General features: G+C 34.0%; 1 protein-coding gene across 1 annotated transcript in view; it reads left to right on the forward strand.

The window, feature by feature from the left end:
* Positions 1-12483, forward strand: part of FMN2 (formin 2) — a 325489-nt gene that overhangs the window by 77159 nt on the left and 235847 nt on the right. The window lies entirely within an intron of this gene.

Consider the following 12483-nt stretch of genomic DNA (forward strand, 5'->3'; position numbering starts at 1 on the left):
TTGTAAATTTCCCAGGTGTTGTTCAGGAAAGTGTAGTAAAACCTACAATAATAAGCCCCAGATAGAAGGTATTGCTATTGGTGCCCATCTTTACCCTGAAATAGGGAGTGGCTACATTTCTTAACTTTTGCAGAAGGGTAAGGGGAATGTGGAGGCAAGAGAATGGCAAACAGCTGCCTTTTAGAGTCAGAGAAAGAGGAAGACATGAGGCCTTAGGCCCCCGATTTCTCCTGGCCCAGCCTCTCCAGGTGGGTGGTACCTAATGAGGTGACCTGGAAGTTGTAGCTAGTGTAGGACCCAGAGTTGTTCCCATTGATATTTATTTCAGAGTAGATAGCTCTCACCAGATAGACGCTGCCAAATACAGCCAGGAAGGGATGGATTTGAGTGGACAGCTAAGACCCCTGGAACTTCTGGCCGAGTGGGTGGGCAGGCTCACCTCAGTCATTTCTATTAAAATGATAATGATGCAAACTCAACAATTATGTAGTTGAATTTTTCAGAACCACATATTGCATTACAGCTGGTTGCTGGTGACCTTAGGTCAGTGACTGTGGTAAATTAGCACCTGGCACATTGTAGGCACTGAATAAATATTTGTTTAACAAATAAAACAGCTGACCAGGGGAGGACTTTATAAAGATCAGTGACTGTGCGCAGTAATAATTAAAAACCAGAAAATCATTCATCTCGTAATAATCAGTTCGGCCAAGGTGGCACAGTGTTAAGAGGTATTAAGTTAAGTGGAAAACCACATTTTTTCTGGCAGAGTAAATATTTTAAAAATCTTTCCACCATATATTTGCATACAGCATACTTAGGCTGAGTGATTCTCTCTCTTCTCATGGGTTGTGTCAGAGATGGAAAAGCTGTCTGGGCAAAGAGTATGGGTAGAGAGTACAGACATTGAGGAGAGTAAGGCAGCCTGGATTGTCACTTGATGAATGGGCAGATGTGACATGGGGTATCTCTTGTCCAGGAACAAAATGCTCAGGAAAGCAAACCATGCCCTCCCATCACCATTTTTTTTCCTGTTAAATGAACACAAATAAGGCAAATGCCTCACATGTTGCTTGAGGATATAGGGTTTTATGATTTATTTGCTATAGAATTCAGATTTTAGCTTACTGAAATAAAATAATGTGTAACTCATCAAAATTTCAAATTCAGCTAGTTGGCATGAGATGGCTTCTTTGCATCTGTCTTCAACATCCTCCAAACACAACCGCCTCACTCTGTCATTAAGACATTTCATAAACAGATGTTTCATAAACTGTGGATAAGGGACTTTGCCAATGTCATAATTTGCACTTATTGATAGTGATGCTACTGTTTACCTTCAGCTTCAAACTATTTATGGAACAGTCTCCCTCATGCCTCCTGATAAGCTCATTCAGTATCTTCTTGGCCCGGGTTTTGGTACTGAGCTCTGCGTTTCAGGTCTGTTTTTGGAGGGATAAAGTATTTTTTTTTTCCTGTGTGTTGAAGAGAGAAAAATCTGCTGCTAAGTGATATACTGCTGAAGAAACCTAGTTTCATTTAATTTCACTGCATTTGGAAGAAAAATCAATCCATTCCATTTACTTGAAATATCTAAAATTTTGCTTAAGGAAAATGTATTTCAGGATGCATGCAAATCATTCCCCTTTTTATGGGAAATGCAGACTGATTGTATGTACAGACGTTTTTGGTACCTCATGATTCATTTTCAGTGAAATTAATAGCCTTCAATGCTATGGCTTATGTTTATAAAGGTATTTTAAGCAATTCTTATATACAATAGAGGCTGGAAGTTCTGTTTTTCTTCAAATATCTAAAAATAGCCAAAATTTTTTTTTTTGTGATCTGTCTTCTTGAAAGTAAGACTTTACTCAAATGCACTGGTATTTAATGAGGTGCCTGTGCTGTTTTTACTCTTTCGGAAAAAAGACATTTTCAGTGTGATAATAGAAGATTCTTTAGCTGCGCACATTGCTGTTTGGCATAAAGAGAAGGAGGGTTATTCTGTGAACATCTAGACTAGTACTGTTGATGAATATCTTGTGTTTCTAAATCTTTTTTCCTATAAGGAGTCTATCACAAAGCATTGCAATTTTTTTCATGGAACGTATATTTAATTTCTGTGATGACGTCTTAGTTTATCTTTTTTTTATTTTGAATTGAGATTATCTGAGAAGGTATGTGAGTTTATCTGAGGATGGTTTGACATAGTTCTCCTTGACCAAATGAGTGTTACATTTATATGTCAGAATTAAATGTCAACCTGCTAACTTAGCAACAACCCCGTCTCTTAATGAATCAAGAAAAAAAATAGAAAATCTTATTTCCTAAGAGGTCCATGTTTAAACATTGACACCCCTACAGACTTACCCATTTTTAAGGAATGCTCTAGAGCTAGTAAACATTTAGTCCAATGTCTTCTCTGTTGCCAGGGTAATTCAGTGATGTTGATGAAGATCCTGTCACCTCAAATAAAGATTAAGTTTAACCCCAGTAGGAGGAGCAGCAGCAGCAATACTACTAATAATAGTGATGATTATTATTATCACTATATAAACTCTTTGACAGAGTTTATAATGTAATAGTGACAACAACAACAATAGTAATAAATATGGAAACCACAGGCATATCGTGCTTTATTTATCAGGTGACACTCATTCTCTTCGACACTCCACTGACATTCACCGACTTAATCTACACAATCCTGTGAGGTAGACATCGTTGTCCCTAGTCTGTAGTACAGGAAACTGAAGTGTAGAGGGATTATGTAATGCTCCTAGACTGGCAGGGGACAGAGCTTGGGTGGGGTTTCAGGTATACGATATGCCGATTTGACATTTGTTTACCTTACCACGTGATCACCACACTAAGTCTAGAAATCAGCTTTCACCATGCAAAGTAGCCACATGATTATTGACTGTATTTTCCTTCATCTTTTTTACCCACTCTGTAACAACCCTCCCATCCGGGACCGTTGGTTTGACCTCTGTTTCCGTGACTCTGTTTTTGTTTTGTTTTGTTCATTTATTCTGTTTTGTTTTATTTTTTATTTTTTTGATTCCACATTATAAGTGAAATCTTATGGTATTTCTCTTTCTCTGTCTGAATTATTTCACTTAGTGTAATACCGTCTAAGTCCATGGCAAGATTTTTTTTCTTGATCAGTAATATTCCATTATATACATATATGCTACATCTTTACCCATTCCTCTATCTATGGACACCTAGGTTGCTTCCATATCTAGACTATTGTAAATAGTGCTGCAGTGAATAGAGGGGTGCATATATCTTTTTGAATTAGAGTTTTTGTTTTCTTTGGATAAATACTGAGAGATGAAATTGCTGAGTCATATGGTAGTTCTATTTTGCAGTTTTTTGAAGAATCTTTGTACTGTTTTCTGTAGCGCTGCACCAATTTACACTCCCATCGACAGTGCACAAGAGTTCCCTTTTCGCTACATCCTCACCAACACTTATTTGTTGATTTTTTTTATGATAGCCATTCTAACAGATGTGAGGCAGGATATTATTGTGGTTTTAATCATCACTGATGATTAGTGATGCTGAGCATCTTTTAATGTCTGTTGGTCATCTGTGTGTCTTCTTTGGAGAAATGTTTATGTCTTCTGCCATTTTTTGATCAGATAATTTATTTTTTGTTCAGATCATTTATTTTTTGTTATTGAGTTGTATGAGTTCCTTCTATATTTTGGATATTAACCCCTTATCAAATATATAATTTGCAAATACATTCTCTCATTCAGTACATTATCCTCTCGTTTTGTTGATGGTCTCTTTTGGTATGCAGAAGCTTTTCAGTTTGATGTAGTCTCATTAATTTATTTTTGCTTTTGTTTCCCTTGCTGAGGATACATGTTCAAAAAGGTATTACTAAGACCGATGTCAAAGAGTTTACTACCTCTATTTTCTTCTAGTTTTTTATGGTTTCAGGTCTTACATTTGAATCTTTAATCCATTTTGAGTTTATTTTTGTATATGGTGTAAAAGAGTGGTCGAGTTTCATTTTTTTTTTTTTTGCCTGCATCTGTCCAGTACTCTCAACACCACTTATTGAAGAAACTGTCACTTTTCTATTGTATATTATTGTTTTCTTTGCTTTAGATTAATTGACCATATACATGAGGATTTATTTCTGGGCTCTCTATTCTGTTCCATTGATCTACGTGTATATTTTTGTGCCATACCATACTGTTTTGAATATTATAGCTTTGTGATATAGTCTAAAATCCAGAAGCCTGGTATGTCCACCTTTTTTCTTCTTTCTCAAGATTGCTTTGGTTATTTAGGGTCTTTTATGGTTCTATGTAAATTTTAGGATTATTTCTTCTAGTTCTGTGAACATTGCCATTGATATTTTGATAAGGATTGCATTGAATCTGTAGATTGTTTTGGGTAGTATGGACATTTTAACAATATTAATCCTAATCTGTGAGCATGGTATATCTTTCTAAAATTTCTCTTCAATTTTTTCTCTTCAGTGTCTTATTGTTTTCAGAGTACAGGTGTTTTACATTCTTGGTTAAATTTGTTCCGAGATATTTTATTCTTTTTGATGCTTTTGTAAATGTTGTTTTTGTTGTTGTTTGTTTTGTTGTTGTGTTGTTAATTTCTCCTTCTGATCATTATCAGTGTATAGAAGTGTGACAAATTTCTGTGTATTAATTTGGTATCGTGCTACTTTACTGAATTTATTTATTTTAATATTTTTTTTTTGGTGGAGTCTTTAGGGTTCTCTGTCATGTTATCTGCATATTGTGACAGTTTTAGCTCTTCATTTCTAATATGGATGTCTTTTATTTCTTTATTGTGTCTGATTGCTGTGGCTAGGTCTAACAATATTATATTGAATAATAGTGATGAGAGTCAGCATCCTTGTCTTGTTCTTGATCTTTCAGCTTTTCCCCATCAAGTGTGATGTTAGTTATGGGTTTGTCATACATAGCCATTATTATGTTGGGATAAGTTTCATTTATACCAGTTTGTTGAGACTTTTTATCATAATTGGATGCCGAATTTTATCAAATGCTTCTTCTGCACTTATTGAGAAGATCATATGATTTTTATCCTTGGTTTTGTTGTTGCGATGTATCACATTAAGTGATTTGTGGATATCAAACTATTCTTGTCTCCTTGGGATAAATCCCAAGGTCTTTAATCTTGGTCTTTAACCCTTTTAATGTTTTGTTGAATTCAATTTGTTATTATGTTGTTGAGAATATTTGCACATATGTTCATTAGGGATATTATTTTGTAATTTTTTTTTTTTATTATTTTGTAATGTCTTGTCTGGTTTTAGTATCAGGATATTGTTGACTTCAGAGAACTCTTTTGGAAGTGTTCCTTCTTCTCAAATTTTAAAAATATAGTTTAAGAAAGATAGATATTAATTCTTCTTTCAATGACTGTTAGAATTCACTTCTGAAGCTATATGGTCCTGGACTTTTGTTTGTTGGGAATTTTTTGATTATTGCTTTGATTTCGCTGCTAGTAATCAATCTGTTCATATTCTCTGCTTCTTTTAGGTTTAGACTTGGAAGGTTATCTGCTTCTAGAAATTTATTTATTTCTTCCAGGTTGTCCAATTTATTGGCATATGATTATTCATAGTATTCTTTAGTGATTCTTTGTATTTCTGCAGTGTCAGTGGTAACCTCTCCTTTTTCATTTCTGACTTTATTTGGCCTTGTTGCGCGCCGCTCTCTCTCTCTCTCTCTCTCTCTCTCTCTCTCTCTCTCTTCTCTCTCTCTCTCTCTCATCTGGCATTTTGTTTATTCTTTCAAAGAACCAGCTCTTGGTTTCATTGACCTTTTCCATTTTTTTTTTTTAAACCTTAGTCTCTATTTTGTTTATTTTTTTTCTGACCGTTAGTGTATCTTTCCTTCTACTTTGGGTTCTGTTTGTTGTATTTTTTTCTAATTCCTTTGGTGCAAATTTAGAATGTTTACTTTAGATATTTTTGTGGCCTGGGGTAGGTCTGTATAGCTATGAACTTCTCTCTTAGAGCTGTTTTTATTGTATCACATAAATTTTGGGGAGGTTTTTTTTTTTCATTTTCATTTGTCTCAAGGTATTTTGGATTTCCTATTTAATTTCCTTTTTAATGCATTGATTGTTTAGTGCTATATCATTTAATCTCCATGTGTTTGATTTTTTCCAGTTTTCTTCTCATAGTTGATTTTTAGCTTTATACCATTAGTGGCCAGAAAAAAAATGCTTGATATAATTTCAGTTTTCTTGAAGTTATTGAGACTCGTTTTGTGTCCTAACATGTGATAATTTGGAGAATGTTCCATGTGCACATTAAAATGCATTTTTGGATGAAATATTTTTTAAATGTTTATTAAATCGATCTGCTCTAATATGACATTTAAGGCCATTATTTCCTTATTAATTTTCTGTCTGTATGAGCTGCCTAATGATGTTAGAGGGATATTGAAGTCCCTTACTATTATTGTATTGCTGTGAATTTCTCCCTTTATGTCTATTAATATTTACTTTATTTATTTAGGTGCTCCTATGTTTGTTGTATAGATAGTTATAATTGTTATATCTTCTTTTTGGATTGACTCCTTTATCATTATGTAATTTCCTTCTTTGTCTTTTTCTGCGGTCTTTGTTTTAAAGTCTATTTTGTCTGATATAAGTATTCCTACCCCAGCTACAAATATCGCTACTCCAGTTTTCTTTTTGTTTCGATTTGCATAGAATATCTTTGTTCATCTCTTCACTTTCTGTCTATGTGTCTTTTGATCTAAAGTGAGTCTCATGTAGGCAGCATATAGTTGGGTCTTGTTTTTTTTAAATCCATTCAGTAACCCTACATCTTTTTAATAAAGTCCATTTACATTTAAAGTGATTATTTGTAGGTATGCAGGTATTGCCATTATTTTGTTGTTGGTGGTGGTGTTTCATTAGTTCTCTGTTCCTTCTTCTCTTGATCTCTTTCCTTTCAGTTTGCTGGTTTACTTTAGTATTTTGTTTGGCCATTCTGTTTATTTTGGTATATTTGCATTTCTTTTGGTTTGTGGTTACCATGAGTATCATACATATCTCTATATCTTTAATAGTCTATTTTAAGCTATTAGGCATTTAAATTTAAATACACTCAAAAAGCACTGCATTTTTACTCCCTCTTCCACACTTTGTGCATTTGATGTTATATTTTATATCTTTTTGGTTTTTACATACCCTATTTTTGTAGTTATAGTTAATTTTTCTTCTTGTCTTTTAACTTCTATATTAGCTTTTTAAGCACTTGATTCACTGTGTTAATTCTGTATTTGCCTTTAACTGTGAGACTTTTTTTTCTTTAATTTTTTTTTTCTGGTTATGGCTTTTTCTGCATAAGAAAGACCTTTTAACGTTTTTTGTGAAGACAGTTTAGTGATGATGAACTTCTTTAGTTTTTGTTTGGGAAACTCTTTATCTGTCCTTCAATTCTGAATTCTAGCCTTGCTGGATATACTATTCCAGGTTGTAAGTTCCTTTCTTGAGACTTTTAACTATTTCCTACCACTCCCTTCTGGCCTGTAAAGTTGCTCATTGCCTTGTGGTATTTCCCTTGTTTGTGACTTATTTCCTCTTGCTGTCTTCAAAATTGTCTTTTTATCCTTAACCTTTGACATTTTAATTAAAAATATGTCTTGGTGTGGGCTTCTTTGGATTCATCTTGTTTGGAACTCTCTGTGCTTCTGGATCTTGATAATGTTTCCTTTCTCTGACAGTTTTCAGCTATTATTCCTTTAAATATACTCTCTGCCTCTTTCTCTCTCTTCTCCTTATGAGATCCATATAATGAGAATGTTTGTCCTCTGGATAATGTCTCATAGTTCCCTTATACTAACCTATTAAATTATATATATGTATATATATATATAATATATATATATATATGTATATATATATATACACACACACACACACACACACACACACACACACACGCACACATATATTGCTGTGCTGATTGATGATTGCCACTAATTCATTCTTCTGGTGTTGATTCCTTGGTGTATTTTTCATTTCAGTTATTGTATTTGTTATCTTTGATTGGTAATTAATTATATTTTCTAACTCTTTGTTGAAGTGGTCTCTGAGTTCCTCTATTCTACTCTCAAAATTGTTGAGCATTCTTATGATCATATCTTTGAATTCTTTATCAGGCAAAATACTTATCTTTATTTCATTAGGGTTGTTGTTGTCATTCTCATTTGGGGCATATTCTTTTGCCTCCCCATTTTTTTAAGATTACCGTGTTTGATACTATGAATTAAATGAAATAACTACCTCTCCCAATCTTGAAAAAGTGGTCCTGTGTAGAAGTGGCCTTCGTATAGACTGTGCCGGGAACTTCGGCAGGCCATTTGGAGTCAGGTGGGTATGCTTGATGCCTGGATGCCAGCTTGCTAGAAGGAGCTGGTGCAGGGCTAGACAACCTAGTGGCATGTGCCTATGGTAGCTCCCAGTTGTTTTAGCTGTCCACAAAATAAATACTTCTTCAAAATAATTTGCATTTGTATTAATTTATATATATGCTCAATATTTAAATGACTGTAGTTATGTGAAATTGTATGTGGAGATATTTTTAAAGGCTTTTTCATATTCTAACATTTTGATAAGTACATAAAATATGACGCCACCAAACATGACATATTCCCAGTTAAATAAAACTTTATGCAAGTAATGTGAACTTTAGACACATGAGCATCTGTGAACAGTAAAAATGAGGGTCATTTGCTTGCATAGCATATAAATAGTGGTTGGAGGCATACAGCCACTGTGGTTAAATCTCAACAGATGTCAAGTGATGATACTTTTGATTTACTTCATGACAGGAAAAGGAACCATCTTTGTAAAAAATGCCCTACATAAATAATGTCTTGTCACACTTAAAAGGTCTGTAAAGGACCCTTCTATCCACAATGTAAATTTGCACATAGACGTTAACAAGACTGAATAAGAAGAAATCGTGTTGCTTTTAAAATACATAACTGACATTTATATTACTATTTAATGCAACAAAAATGAATCTCTAACTGGGTTTTGTCTTTTTTATAAAATTAAAATGCTTTACCCATACAATGGGAGAGAAAAATGATACATGATATTTACATATTTGTTGGGCTTCAGGCTCCAGAAGTATGATTAGGAAAATAGATATTTAAATCTGCTATTTATTATAAGGAGAGGTAATGAAAGGAATTCTTAGAATTCCTGTTTAGTTCAGATGTAATTGTTAAGGAATTAGGACATTTGATATCCTGTTCAGTCTTTCTATTGTGCTTGCTTAAACCTAACCTCTAAAAAGGCTTTTTTGTTTGTTTTATAAAAATTCATAATAACAATGGGAAAAGAAGCATTCATTATTCAAATATTCTCCTAAGGGAGTATACCATGTAATGCCTCTAAGTATTCATACATGAAATCGTAATTGCCATTAAAAGGGTTCTTCCTTCTGTTGGCACATTGGGAAAATGTATGTGCTATGCTTCAAATATTGTTGAATATATAATATATAATATATATTGGCCTGAAAAGGAAAAAGTGGTGTGTATTTTACTTGTGAACTTCTCTACTTTTATTTATGGCAAATATATTTTTTAACTAAAAACATTTTATTATAATCAATAGATATATCAGTGTTCACAGATCGATAGCCTGAGTTTTAAGTAGTAGAAGTCTAGTTTGTTGTATTGGTGTAGCTGGCAAGGGTGAGATTTGGTTATTTTGGAGAGTTCTTTTAGATTGAAGAAAGAATAATGTCTGAAACACCAAATATCTTAAGACAATTTAGATTTATTTTGGGGATACAAAATAAACATTTGTTACTTTGTAACTTTTAATATGACATCTGCTTTTAATGGAATACATTCCAATTGCAAGCCTTAAAAATTTATTTACATAGAAAACCACATCAAAATTCAAAGCTATAATTAGACAAACATAGGTTTTATGGAATCTGGATTTGTTTTAGATGTTAAAAGATTTATTATTTTTTGAAGATTCTATTCCTATAACTTTGTAGCACATACCCAATCAATTCAAATAATGCAACAATAATAGTCTCTATTTTTAAATGTTTTTTTTTTCAGCCAAAGAAATTGTGTTTATACTTCTAAGTAAGTGGCTAAAAATAAAAACCATAATGACTTAATAAAAAGGAAATATAATCAAGCTAATGATCCTTGACCATGCTAGATTATATCAAGAAAATTATATTTGATTAATTGCACATTGAAATTGCACAGAATTTAATCATGGCAGTGAAGTTTCTTTTGGACTTTATATTCATATACTGCTATTAAGATTCCCTTGGACTATATATATAAAAGAAAGGGTATTGATTTTTAATGGCTCCGATGTTCTATTTATCAGGATTCATAGGCATTGAAGAAAGAGTTGTTTGGAATGTTTATTTAAGATTTATTACCTTATAGTGATTATCTATGAAAACTAAAACATCCTTGCAAAAGTAAGGAAAGATTTTTGGTCATTTATAGAATCCAAATTCTATTCGGAGCAGAGGATGAGAGAGTATTTCCTCAATCCTGGTAATTTGGAGTTGAGTAACTACTTCAGAGACCCCTGGAAAACTAAAGAGAAGGGAAGGGGCATCAATTACTTTCAGGGTTGTATCCCTGTTTTGATCTGACATGAGCGGGGTTTATTCATTTGAGCAGGGGATACTGCAAAAAAAATGAAGGTGCTGTACCAGGTACAGCACAGAGGTTCTCTAAGAGCTAATTTATTATAGAACAACCTGTGACTAATTCTGTCACAGTAAGTACTGTGGGTCATCAGGAGTTGAATAGAACATGTTGGCTGAACTTGGGACAAGGCTGTGTGGAGGAGATGAAACTTGAACTGAGTCTTGAGGAAATTATTTTGTTGAGATATACAGAGAGGATTAAGTGATGAATTTTCAAAATAATGCCGTAGGCAAAGATTATTTTGCATCGTATTCAAAACCATAGTAAATCAGTCAGTATTGTAGCAGGATTCTCTAGCATGCAGGAAGCTCTTGTCTGAGAGTTTCAGGAATGTGAATGTAGGTAGGCTGTTGATATTCATTTCCCTTTGCCGAATATTTTTTCTTCTCTAGAAAGTCTAGAAAAGTCTTTTCTTCTCTAGCTAAAGTCTAGTCTTTAGTTTTGTCTCATTCGACATAGGGAAAGAATTGAATTTAGATAGATTAGACTTCAAGTTGGTTTTGATGACTTTGCATACATGTTTCTTTACCATGGACAGCAACAGGATTTTTGATTATCCCAAAGCAAGGAGAATTTTATTCCTTATTTGACTTACATAGTTACAATTATGAAAGCTCCTACCTTTTTCCTGTGGGAAGCGAGGCTGGTGACACTAGTCTGATTGTTCCCAGTGTATCTCAGTATGATCTAAGCTGAAAAATTGCTCCAATTATTCGAGGACCCAAATTTAAGACTTAGAAGAAAAATTAATGACTTTATCATACCTCTAGTTTTCTTTTTATTTAAAATGTTTTACATTTCAATGAAAATACCATTTTTCTTTTCAAAGCCATGTTCATAATGGAGGTTTTTTTAAAAACATTTCTATTTATGTGTTTTGTTTAATATTAACATATGAAATTTTTAAATTACAAAATTTGTAACAGGAAACTGTCTAAAGTGTTACTCAAAAAGTTGATTGGAGGTGGGCCTTCTAGACTGACACGGCAAGCAGCTGGGCAGATCTTCCTGTGGGCAAAACAACAATTTAACTGGTGAAGATTGTAACAGAAATACTATTTAGAGTCTCTATTAATTGTCCTATGGGCATACCGGACCTGGAGAAGCACTCATTAAAGAAAATCTACGCAAATCATTAAGAGCAGTGGGAGCATGTGGCATTTGAGGCAGGACCAGCTCCATTTTCAACCACCCCAACTCCATGTTATTGAAGCTCTATGCCAGACATGTGCAGCCAAGAAGACAGGGGTCTCTCTCCCTGCAGCTTTTTCTATGGCTATGATTTTATCTTAGAAGAAGCAGGATGCTGGCATTTCTAATTTCTCCAGTCCCCTATTGCATATGTTCTATTCCAGGGAACCATGGAAAACCAAGAAAGAGACAGCCAACAAGGACCCTCCAGGGGTTACAGTGTACCCCGGAAGCCAGGGACTATGCCCATGTGCACATTCCACATTGCACCCACTCAGGAGCAATCAGAGCAAGACATGTGACCTCCTGAAAGCATCCCCAAACTTCATACGGACTCATCACAGTTGAGTGGAAGCTTCACTGGCACAAGAGTCTTAAACATAGTTTTGTCTAAATATTGACTGAACGATAATCTACTTTGACTCAGGTCCAACTCCTAAGCCAGGCTTAAAAATCATATCAGTCATTCTTGGCAGTGTGGAAGCTGTGTGCGTTCCAAGGCTGCACCCTCTTGGGTGCAATTAAAGAACATCCAAGTTCCTAGTTCTTGACTGAATGTGGG

The sequence above is a fragment of the Pteropus medius genome, unplaced genomic scaffold (genome assembly GCF_902729225.1).
Source record: "Pteropus medius unplaced genomic scaffold, Ma_sr-lr_union100, whole genome shotgun sequence".
NCBI lineage: Eukaryota > Metazoa > Chordata > Mammalia > Chiroptera > Pteropodidae > Pteropus > Pteropus medius.